This window comes from Colobus angolensis, unplaced genomic scaffold (genome assembly GCF_000951035.1).
Source record: "Colobus angolensis palliatus isolate OR3802 unplaced genomic scaffold, Cang.pa_1.0 Scaffold46, whole genome shotgun sequence".
NCBI lineage: Eukaryota > Metazoa > Chordata > Mammalia > Primates > Cercopithecidae > Colobus > Colobus angolensis.
In genome coordinates, this window is record NW_012118043.1 from 3,796,025 (window position 1) to 3,808,950 (window position 12,926).

Consider the following 12,926-nt stretch of genomic DNA (forward strand, 5'->3'; position numbering starts at 1 on the left):
GCCACTGCACTCCAGCCTGGGCCACAGTGCGAGACTCCGTCTCAAAAAAAAAAAAAAGATTTTTGATCATTTCAGCAGTTCAGACACTTGGTTACATTCATAATCAAGAAACGAAAGATGTCTCTGGGAAAAAAGTGTCCAACGTTGTAATAAGTAATCATTTAAAACATATTGCAAAACAGATTGTGATAAGAACTTATAATTTGTTTTTTAACTCAGAATTAGAATTTGATAAAGACAAATTTCCAGGTCCATGAAATAACTTAATATTTTGCTTGCTTGCTTGCTTTTTTTGGGGGGGGACGGAGTTTTGCTCTCTTTGCCCAGGCTGGAGTGCAATGGCACAGTCTTGGCTCACCGCAACCTCTGCCTCCGGGGTTCAAGCGATTCTCCTGCCTAGGCCTCTCGAGTAGCTGGAATTACAGGCGCCCAGCACCATGCTCGGCTAGTTTTGTATTTTTAGTAGAGATGGGGTTTCACCATATTGGACAGGCTGGTCTTGGTGATCCTGACCTCAGGTGATCTGCTGGCCTTGGCCTCCCAAAGTGCTGGGATTACAGGCGTGAGCCACCGCGCCCGGCCAATACTTTGTTTTCTTAATATGAATGGGGATATACCTGAATCATTCAGGAAAGCCCCCTGTACCTTATTCCCAAGTGTATTGGATTAATGTCATATGTAGATCAGGTTAGCTAGAAAAAAGGACATTTTAAAGGGCATTAATCATTTATATTCAAAGGTAAGATATTAAGAGCAATATAAATTATAGCTAATTTCTGAAATCAAGAATTTACTCAGAAAATCTTTTCTAGTTTTTCATCAGCTAATAATTATGATTACTTTGTTCAAAATTTTTTCTAGTTTCAAATTTAAGCTCCCCCCACTGTCCCCGGGTCACTTGCATCATTCTCTTCTTTATAAAATCTTATATTTGGAAAAACACAAAGTATATGCAATAGTCATTTAAAATTTTGTAGGATTTAAACAATTACAAAAGATATAAGCACTTGCAGGTCAAACATTGCATAGGTGACAAAGTAGGTGACAAAATAGGTGACAAAAAATATGTATATATTTTTTGAGATGGAGTTTCGCTCTTGTTGCCCAGGCTGGAGTGCAATGGTGTGATCTCAGCTCACTGCAACCTCCGCCTCCCAGGTTCAAGTGATTCTCCTGTCTCAGCCTCCCAAGCAGCTGGGATTATGGGCGCCTGCCACTGCATCCAGCTAGTTTTTATATGTTTTGGTAGAGACGGGGTTTCTCCATGTTGGTCTGGCTGGTCTCAAACTCCCGACCTCAGGTGATCCGTCCGCCTCCACCTTCAAAATGCTGGGATTACAGGTGTGAGCCACTGCACCCTGCCAGAAAAAGATATTAATGTCTCCTTCATCCCTTCCAACTCATCCTCCGCAGAAACCTGATGTTAACATTTCAGTGTACATCCTCCATCCCAAACAAATATTTACACATGCATTTATCCAAGCATAATGTATAATTGTAAAAGTTCTTTTTTATAAAGTCAGAATAAAAATCAGAATAAAAATATGTATTCACATTATTCTATGTATTAATCAGAACTATTTTGGTTGCAAGTAATGGAAACAGAAAATAGTTTAAGTAAAAAAAGTATTTAAGTATTATTGGTTTGTGTAACTGAGAAGGCTTCAAGAATAGCTGGATCTAGGGAATTAAATCAGCAGTTAGCTTTGGTTTGTCTTAGCTCTGTTTTTCTCTATGTTGGTTCATTCTTGGGCAAAACTTTTCTTGTAGTGGCAGGATGGGTGTTTTCAATATTGGATATATCATATACAAAATACAAAATACTATGTTTAACAATTTTAGAGAAATATCGAACAACCTTGAAAATATAGGCAGGAAATGAGAAATTATCTTAAAATGTCAAAGAGATTTAAAGAACCAATTAAATGAAGAATTAAATAAGAATGAAAAATAAGAATGATGAAATTTAAAAAGCAATAGAAGATTGCCATTTCTGACAGTATGGCAACCAAGATATTTTGGACCATTCTCCCACTGAAAATAACAAAAGATGCAGCTAAATCAGAAAAAAGAACAACAACGGCCGGGCGCAGTGGCTCATGCCTGTAATCCCAACACTTTGGGAGGCAGAAGCAGGCGGATCACCTGAGGTCAGGAGTTCGAGACCAGCCTGGCCAAGATGATGAAACCCTGTCTCTACTAAAAATACAAAAATTAGTCTGGCATGGTTGTGGGCACCTGTGATCCCAGCTACTTGGGAGGCTGAGGCAGGAGAATCACTTGAACCCAGGAGGCAGAGGCTGCAGTGAGCTGAGATTGTGACACTGCACTCCAGCCTGGGTGACAGAGCGAGACTCCGTCTCAAAAAAAAAGAAAAAAAGAAAAGAAAACAACAATATCAAAAATAAAAACAAAACTAGAGGCATCAAAAAGCTAACAAGATAGTAATAAATAACCAAGCCAAAATATGAGAGCAAGTAGAAACAGAGAAATAAGCATAGTGATAAAGCCGGTATTATTTATTCAAGAGAATTTCTAAATGTACTCTTACCTTGTGTGGTGATTCTGCCTCATATCCTCCTGTCTTGATGACCTTATGAACAAAGCCGCAACCCCAAATGATTGTCCCTGTGCCCTGGGGATACTCAGCAAGTAAACTAGTCTGGATAAGGGCCAGTTGGGAGCACACTTTCCTGAGCATCTCAGAATCAGATATGTTCCTTGACAGTCTAGACCACAGACAGCTGGACTCGCACAAGTGTGGGTTTGTGAAGCCTTAGGTGACAATATTGAAGTAGGATTGGGTGGGGTATGGAGAGCACACAACAGTTAGAAAGGGTAAGGCAATCTGTCATTCTTCCTACCTGCCTTATCCACAACAAAGAGGGAGATGGAGCCGGCATGATGCTCACCCTCAGCTCCCGGAGAAGCCAGGCTACTAAGCTCAGGTCTGCCCTGCAGTCCTCTGTCTTACTGAACCCACCACGTGCCTATTTCCTGCTACCATCTCCTTGCCAGTGGATGCACTGAGCTCAGTTCAACTGTGCACCCACCCTGCGCAACAATCTTTAATCACTCAGTGCACTGAAAACACTTACTGCCCATACTCTTACCTCAGTTAGGGCAGTTGTCCCAAACTTTTTGGCACCAGGGACTGGTTTCATGGAAGACAATTTTTCCATGGACAGGATAAGGGTGGGGGATGGTTTGGGGATGATTCAAGCACATCATATTTATTGTGCACTTTATTCCTATTATTATTACATTGTAATATACAATGAAATAATTATACAACTCACCATAATGTAGAATCAGTGGGAACCCTGAGCTTGTTTTCCTGCAACGAGACGGTCCCATCTGTGGGTGATGGCAGACAGTGACAGATCATCAGGCATTGATTCTCAGGAGGAGCACACAACCTAGATCCTTCACCTACACAGTTCACAATAGGGTTCCCACTCCTGCGAGAATGTAATGCCACTGCTGATCTGAAGGAAGCAGAGCTCAGGCGGTGATGCAAGCGATGGGAAGTGACTATAAATACAGATGAAGCCTCCCCTGCTTGCCAGCCCACTGTTCACCTCCTGCTGTGTGGCCTGGGAGTTGAAGACTCTGAGTTAGGGAGCTTCTGTCTTCAAGTGACAGAAAGTTCAGCTCAAATGGACTTAGACAATAAAAGGGGACATTGTGGCTAGTAGTTCTACTGGGGGTTCTCAGTTTACACACTAAAAGTTGATTCTGACTGATTTAGGAAATGACAAATTTGTTGAAAGGATATTAGGTAGCCCAAAGGCTAGATAGGAAGAACCACTTTCAAAATTAGGTCCTAGTACCAGTCTGGTAAAGGCAGTGCTGCTGGTGGTCTTACATTCTGTCTTTAGAGGCAGGATACCAACTGCTACTCCTGAAACTGTTGCCATAAGCGCTACTGCTGCCACTACAGCTGCGCCCACCAGTGAATTCTCCACTGTCTTGGTGACTTCATTTCTCCAGCTTGGGATTCACAGGTTGGTCTGATGGTCAAATAGAGAAGAAATGCCTGCGCTTTAGCTGTGAAGCTGCCTGGGGCTGTGACTATATGGTCCTGGCTGTTTCTACACTGGAAGGCATCTCTGCTCCTCAGTGGTAGGCATGTGGTGGGATATCCCCAAACCTAGGAAGGTGTTCAGATAAGGTCCTTGCTCATGTGGCATTACAGTGAGGGAGACAGACAATAAGCAAGTAAACCAATAAAAAAAGATGATAATTCCAGGTAGTGATTAGCATTATGAAGACTATAAGGACCTCCACAAATTCCAACCCTGATGTTGCCCCAGAAGCAAGAGAGGGGTGTACCGATCTACAAGTCGATGTAAATCTAGGTAAAAACCATAAGAAACCCCTGGGCAGAGAGAAAGGGTGGCTGTGACCTGCTGTGGGTAAACCATAGGCTGAGCAGAGAAAGTCACTGTTAGGACATGGTGCAGGCAGAGTTGCAGGCTGTTTCCTCTCTCCAACCACTGTCCCTGGCAGATAATCGCCTGGCCTGGCACCACCTTGAGACAAAATATCTGCTACACGGAGGTGATGGAATAATATCAGGGCAGTGCTGCAGCCTGGCCAGGGTGAGGAACAGATAACAATGGCAGCATCTGGACTCTGAGTAATTCTGCCCCCTGTCAGAAGAAGGTTACTTACAGAGGAGTTGTTTATGGAATTTGGGAGCTGACTGTATCCAGAGCAGGGATGAATGCACACTGCAGGATACCAAGGATCGGTTAGAAGCAATGAACCAAGTGTGCATACATATATAACAGATACAGATGGGTCTTTAGAACACACTGGTGAATACAAAACATGATACCTACAACAAGGTCTATTGCACAATACTATTAGTGAAACATATAATATGCCAAATAATAACTTACATTTGACAATATTACATTTTTAGACAAGGATATACATGTAATGCCTTATAGTGAATGAATATACGAAAGGAGAGGTAATGGAAATGGAAACCAGGGATTTATGGGGAAAATATCCATGAAAGAATGTAACAATAGTATACCATGAACTGAAGTAGGTGATTGACTTGACACTTTTCACATGAGGCATAAAAATTAAAGAAAGAATGGAGGAGTAGGAGGGAATTTATTAGCTGGCATCTGGGCTGCAGGCGGAGTGATCAACATTAAATAGGGTGGTCAGAGAAGGCTTCTATAAAGAGGTGACATCTAGGCTAAAGTCTGAGCAATGTGGCCAGTCGTGTGATGGTCTGGGGCTGCGCACTCCAGGCAGAAGGAATAGCATATGCTAAGACCCTGTAACAGAAACATGACATCGTTGAGGAACAAGGAAAAAGACAGGTGTGGTTGGAGCACAGCGAGTACATCAAAGTTGAGGTTTAATTTTAAAAGATGATCTGGAAAAGTCTTTCTTCATTGATAAGTCTATACATACAGTTTGGAGTAATCAGTTTCACAGAATTGATAATTGCTAAGGAGAAGTGAAGTCCTCTCTGGTTTTATGACGACCCGGCTTGACAGGGAAGTGAGGCGTGAGCACCAGGCAATCAGATAGTGGCAGAACCAAATTTGCTCTTACAAGTGCGGAAGGAGCCGATTCTCACCACTGCGAAGACAGAAATTTTAGCAGGTGCAGGCCTGCCATGCTGAGACCCCCATGCTGAAGGCTGGACAGCCCGTGTGAAGGACTGACTCGGCAGGGCTTCTGACACTAGCTGTCTCCACTGAGATCCTGCTTACAGCTTGTGCCCTCAACATTTCCGGGGCAACAGCTCCTAACTAGGACCACTTTCCACATCTTTGCTCTCTGGTGCTTGGACTCTGGTCTCCTTCTGTCCTCTTTCCATATCTTGCCAGAAACTTGACATTTTTTGGTTTCCTTCAAAAGAGCACTTTGTGTATCAAAAATACAAACCTTAGGTTTTCACTCTGTCCTGGGGTGTTGACCTCTTGTCTCCCTGCCAAGTGCTGAACTGCTCCTTTTGCAAAAGAAAACAAACGAAGAACAATAATAAGCTGTTTTTCATGAACAGAAAATCCTTGAGGACAGGGACCTACTCTACCTTGACTTCCATCTAACCTTGTGCCTAAAAAAATTATTGGGCCCAAGGTAGGTGCTCCATAAAATGGATTGAATGAGTTCACACGCGCGCAGACACACACACACACGCCACATTCTTAAAATGATGAAAAAATCACATCCTGCTTTCTATTGCAAAAGTTCCAACTAGGATTCATCTTTCCCAAGATAACTAGCATTAATATAGCTTTGCTCAACACCAATTATTGCTCACAAAGAATTAGTTTTCCTCACTGGAACTATTATGGGTCATAATAATAATGTTTATTGAGCACTATGGGCCACATACTAAATTATCTCACTTAAAACCTATAATAACCCTATGACTTATGTACAATCCCGTCTTTATCTAAAAGAGGAGAAAAACTGAAGCTTAAAGAGACTTGTAACTTCTACGTGATGGCTACAGCTGGGCTTTTCATCCCAAGTCAACCTGACTCCAGAACTCTTAACCGACCTTCTGAAACTCAAGCCAATTTTATATAATGACATATATTAAAGTTACGTCTGAAACAACTACTACTTTTCTGAATATTACTTTTTCTTTTGTAGACTAATCATTGGCATCCATATATTTAAGCATTTCTTAAGGAGCTCAATTTTTTCATAATATTGTACATCTAAAATATAATGTGTACAAGACAGCTTGAAAATAAGCAACAAAGAAAGAATAGAAGTGAACTCTATTCTTTGCACTGAGCCTGTGTTTGCTTTAATTCTAGTTTCTGGTTTTGAAAATACTTTTTTGTCTACTTTTTCTTCTTTTACTTTGTACTGATAGTTTAATTACTTATTCTGTGATCATAAAACAATGATCATTGTGACAATTTTACTGCAGTAAACATTCTTTGTCTGAGTCTAGGTTTCCTAGAAATTATAGGCTGAGGCAAAATTTACATTCTAAAGCTTCACTAGAGGGGTGCAAACCCAAGGGAGCAGGAGTGAACGAGGGCAGGCCAATGACACAGGAAGGCAGGAAAGCAAAGAGAAGATTATTGGGCTGACCTTGCTTCATTAGAAAGCACTATTGGTTGCTCTGTCACCTGGAAGTTTCCAGAGAGGCCCACATGGAAACATTTCTCAGAAGAATCCTTTGGAAGAGAAGAAGAGGAAGAATTTGTCTATGGGTTATTGCCTATTATCTGCCTCTTAGTACTTAAAATTTGCTTCACTGGGGCTTTTTTAAGTACTTCACTTAGTACTTAAAATTTGCTTCGCGGTGGCTGACGCCTGCAATCCCAGCACTTTAGGAGGCCAAGGTGGGCGGATCACTTGAGGCCAGGAGTTCGAGATCAGCCTGGCCAACATGGTGAAACCCCATCTCTACTAAAAATACAAAAATTAGCTGGGCGTGATGGTGGCGCCTGTATTTCCAGCTGCTTGGGATGCCGAGGCACAAGAATCTGAACCTGGGAGGCAGAGTTTGCAGTGAGCCGAGATCCTGCCTCCACACTCCAGACTGGGTGACAGAGTCAGTTTCTGTCTCAAAAAAAAAAACAAAAACAAAACAAAAAAATTTTTTTTGTTTCACTGGGCATCAGTTTCTAGCATTGTTACCTGGCCCCTTATATGAGTCTCAGAACACAAGTCAGCGAGCAGGCACAAGCCAGGGACACTTCCTTTCTGCCCGCAGCCTGGGGTCTCCAGGCCCTATCAAGCCAGTGCGCCCCCAGTGGTCCTGTTGTGTCTTGCACCTGGTGACAAGGAGGGCCCAGGGTAGGAGGGAGGAGGCTGGTGGTGTCAGGCATGAGGTAGTGTGATCCTGAGCTGTGCCACGGAAGACCTGGGACACCTGGAGCAGCGGGCAGTAGGCCCAGCTGGCTAAGCAGGAGGAACACTACAACAACGTGGTTTCTGCAGTGAGAGAGTTACCAGAGCTTCTCCACAGTAATGACCAAAACCACCTCTCTGCACTCAAAAGAAGGTGGTCTTTTTGGAGGGTCATTAGTAGCATTGAGCAGAAAACCATAGCTGAGGATCAATAACCTCAAACTGTCAGAACATTTTCATAACATGTCTCGTGGTGCACACGCAGGAGATTTTTCTTCAGTGAATATCTGTACGTACAGTTTCTGTAAGTGAACACTTCTAAATAATAGCTTTAAATGGTTGCTTGTCACTAAGTTTGGTTCTTTTCTTTTCTTATACATATGTCCAAAACTCATCTATTGATCCATAAATTCATCCTGGGGGAAAGTACCATTGAGTATCCCTATCACAATTGCCTCCTTGTTGAACTGGTAATAGACATCTCAGCAAACTCACAGGGAAACTAACAGTAAGAATGAAATGCTTTGAGGTATTTTAAACTTGGAGAGGCTATTTAAATCCATGTTACTTTTAAACCTAAAATTTCCTATTGTTTCCAGGAGAGGGCACAAATTCATCTTATGCTTATTCTTAGTGCTTTTTACCACCTTTCTTGACTTTACCCCATGTGTACACATGCAAACTCCCACACATAAACATGTGCACCCTAACTCTTATTTTATAAAATGACTGGTTATCTATTAACCAGCTTATGCAGCCATTTCAGAACCTATGCAAAGCAACTTTGAACAGACTCTTCACCCTTTTGCAAGATCCAGAGTGTCAACTGGGGCTTCATGAGGTTCCCACGTAGAGCTGGTTCCACTATAGCAAATACATATGGCTTTAATTTACAGTCCAGTCCCTATATCATTGTTTCCAATTGCCGAAGGCATTGGTAGACCAACAGTGGTAATAGGAGTAGTCTCAGGCAATAAGGAGACACATTTTCTATAGAGAATTTTAAAACAATAATTAAATGGACTAAAAGCTGATTTGCTTTTACTATATTCACACATTGGCGATTCTACACAGTGGTCAAATGCTGTCCCCCTCCCCGCTAAATCTTTTGTTGGTCTGCAGTCTAAAAAATTTCTGTGGTTATTATTCAATTTCATAATAAATAAAATCAGGAATGCTACTGCTTATCTCTTAGGAAACACATTTTCTCCTTTAGTAATAACTCCTACGTGGGAGTTAACTCAGAGAAGACTTGACATAAATGGACTTATCTACACGCTCTTGTTTGAGAGTTAAGTTCCGGATGGTTCAGAATCATTCACATTTGTGCTTGCTTTGGGTACACTTCATGCTCCAACCAATGTGGGACTATCTGCTTCTGCATTTAAACAGTAGATTTGGAATAAACATTGGCAGTACGGCGATTGTGATGGAACTTGGGCTACCTCAATTCTCTCTCATCCAATTTAGTGCTCTCATGAAAACTCACTTGGAGTTTTTATATATAATTAAAATTTAAAATAATAAAGCAGTGTAAACCACAAGGTGTAATTCTTTTGGTAACTGCAAGTTTATTTCACATGTGCAGTATTTCACACTTTGAATAATATCTTTAAAAATTGAAGTTGATGTCTTTTTTATTGTTCTTTTTCTTATATAATTACTATTGTACAATGATGTTATTCATTTTTATGGCAGTCTAGTATGTAGGTGTATGTATTCTCTCTTTTGTTTGAAAAACATTAATGTAATTAAAAATATTAGTCCACTACTTTCCCCTTTTTTGATACTATAAAATGTATTTTATTATTTTATTTTTCATTTTTAATGGAATGATTACATATACAAAGTTTAATAAAATAAAAATCTCACCATGTTTCTTTTCAGTCCATTTTTCTTTTTATTCATTTCATTATTATTACCAAAAATAATGCTGTAAGGAGTAGTGGGGTGTTAAAAAATGATCTGCTGGATAACACCAGTCACGCAAGGCACACTCTGCTTCCTTGCAGATCCTCTGGAGAGCTGCCCTGCCTGAGAACACTGTCCCCTGCTGCTCGGTGTGAATTCACCCTTGAAGCTTATAAACAGAGAATTAACCCTCACTCCACCTTAAACTTACTCTTTTATTCAGAGAGATATATCTAACTACAGTGTCAGCTTTGTCTTGGTTCACACAGATCCCCAGGAACAGAGTGAGCAATCAACACATTTTTGTTGAGTGAAAGAAGGAATGTGATGTTACTTTGCACATATTGGAGAGTGCATGCACATGTGTTAATATGCCTGTGTATTGTGTGCAGGTGTGGGTGTTCACAGCACAAAATCGGTTTGTCAAGAGTGAACATCATATATTTTACTTTTCTTGCACCCACCCACCCCACATCCCCCACCACTTCCCAGCCGTGCCAGAGACACTACAGTTGCAGACGAACAAATTGACTTAGAAGGTCAGGACCCAAAATGTTATTCCAAAAATATTAAGAATGGCTAAGAAGTTAAAATCCAATCAAATAAAATTCCATTTTTTAATTCTTTTATAAGCACACTAGTTTTTTGTATGGGGGAGGAGAGGTTACTCATTAGTAAATAAAATTCTCTATTTATCACAAGATACTACAACTGATACTAATCTTTGCCAACTGTTAATAATTTCTTTCTCATTCTTGTAACTGATACCCAGGGATGCATCTAATATATATTATAATTCCAACACATTTTAATTACCATTGTATTTAAAGTAAGAAAGGAGGGGGAAATGAAATGTAGCTTTTAAAGACTCTGAGCAGCTCACCTAAGATGGCCTTTCAAAGATAAGTGATATAAAACATTAAAGAACCTAAAACTTACATAGTCCAGCCTTGGTGTGAAATAAATGAGGCAGAGAGTATAGACTTGTCCAGAATGTCACAGTGTGAGGGCATAGCCAGGGCCAGAAGCCTGCAATCCCTACTTCCACCCCAGTCTGTCATCCAACACAGCACAGCTTACAATACAGAAGAAAATGACTCTATTTTTGTTTGTTGTATCAAATTGTTTAAAGTATTTAAAATACGTGCTTCAGATATCATTACACTGTCAGATAACAATATACGGAGTAATAAGAATTTGCAGATAACTTTGAGAATCACCTATTATAACACATACATTAACAAGAGAGAATGAATAAATATTTACTAAGTATCTACCATGTCCATGGCACGTGGCTATTCCCTATAGAGACTACTGAATGAATAAATGATAGCATGAACCTACATAACACTCACCATAAGCCAGTCTGGTCTAAGTGCTTTACATTTATTAAGACATTTAATCTTCACAACAACTCTGTGAATATCTGTTATTATCACCATCCCCAGTTTACAGATAAGGAAATTGAGGCACAGAGAACTTCGCCAAAGATCAGGCAGCCAGCAAACAGAACTTTACTACTTTGGTCATCCGACTCCATGGGTCATGCAAACTATGATCTACCTCTCATCTTAAGGAACAGAAACATAGGAAAAGGTTAATGGTAAGGCAGATTTAAATAACAGTTAATGATGACCATAATGGACAAAAGGCAATATCCAAGAGGCAAGTGAATAGTATAAGTCAGAGCTCTCTGTGAGTGCAAGCAACAGAAACTAAATATGAAATCGCTTAAATTATCTCAAAAGCTATTTATTTGCCGGCAATAGTAGAAGGCATTATAGACTGAATTTTGTCTCCCCAAAATTCATGTGTTGAAGTCCTAACTCCCAGTACCTCCAAATATAACCATATTTGACATAGGACCTTTAAAGAGCTAATTAAGGTAAATTGAGGCCATTCGGATGGATCCCAATCTAATCTAACTGGTGTCCCTATAAGAAAGTGAGATTAGGACAAACACACGCAGAGGGAAGGCCATGTGAAGACATAGAGAGGAGGGCTATGTGCAAGCAAGAAGAGAGTTCCCAGAGTGCAACCAACCCCCATGACACCTGGATCTCAGATTTCTAGTCTCCAAAGTCACAAGGAATTAAATTCCCATTTTCAGCTACCCAATCTGTGATACTTTGTTAATGCAGCCCAAGCAGAGAAAAACAGAAGAATACTGGGTATTTCATAGAATTAATGAGTTACAGGAAACAGTTGTATCCAGGAATCTCAAGGACTAGAACAAGGACCTGAACAACTGCAGGATACACACACTATCCTCCCCACACTTCCAGCTTCAGAATTTAAAAATGTTGCATTCCCAACCCAAAGCCAATCACTTAATTCTCCTATTTCAGTGAGGCATCTCTACCATCCTTGGCTGGTCTGTGTCCCCAGATCCTCTTGTGGTTCGGTTTCCCAAGAGAGTAAACCTGGTTTCTGCCAGGACAGGAGAGAGGCTGCTAAGAGATGAGGAAGGAATCCAGAGGTCTGAGTACTTTCTCCAAAGACTTTCCATAAGCCTCCCACTTTCAACTCCACCTCTTACCTTTTCTTTCAGAAGAATCTGGTGCCTCCAATTCTGGGGACTTTCTGCTGTGCTTTACCATGAACTAACTTCCTTCTTAAGCTCCCCATCTGCTGATACTGCAGTTTCAGCCCCTGTCCATGTCCATCTCCAAAAATGAGATGACATGGACTTTTCACCTATTCTTTCTGTCTTGTGGACTTGGGCCTTTTTGGCTTCTTTGCTGTCATTTTAGTAGCATTTTGAAAGAGATCAAAGAAAAACACAGGTTTTTAAACTGCAATGTTTAACCAGAAGTCTATTTTGGGGACTTTCAAATAATCCCCGTGAGGTGCCACAGTGGCTTCCTTCTGGCTTGGGAAGGTGGCAGTAGCACAGAGGACAGACAATAGCACAGAGAACAGACTAGGAAAAGAAGAGTAGGGAGGCTCTGGCCTCCACCCCTACATCAATCGGAAAATCTCTGCTTTTTATGTTTTATATATTGGCCTTCTAAGATTTCATTTGAAGAAAGAGACTTTAACTAAAAATAGAGACTCTTAAAACCACTGTGCAATATCAGGCTGCCTCCTACATATTTTAAAGAGTTTAAATCATGGTGTACATACATGTATTCTGGGGTTTTTTTTTCATTAAATTGTGT

General features: G+C 40.7%; 1 long non-coding RNA gene across 1 annotated transcript in view; it reads right to left on the reverse strand.

The window, feature by feature from the left end:
• Positions 1 to 12,527, reverse strand: part of LOC105523290 — a 16,808-nt gene extending 4,281 nt beyond the window's left edge. The window contains exons 1-4 of the long non-coding RNA XR_001003576.1: positions 12,305 to 12,527; positions 5,920 to 5,983; positions 2,552 to 2,775; positions 514 to 692 (exon numbers count right to left, since the gene is read on the reverse strand). This is a non-coding gene — a long non-coding RNA (uncharacterized LOC105523290). The remainder of the gene's footprint in view (positions 1 to 513; positions 693 to 2,551; positions 2,776 to 5,919; positions 5,984 to 12,304) is intronic.
• Positions 12,528 to 12,926: the final 399 nt, after the last annotated feature.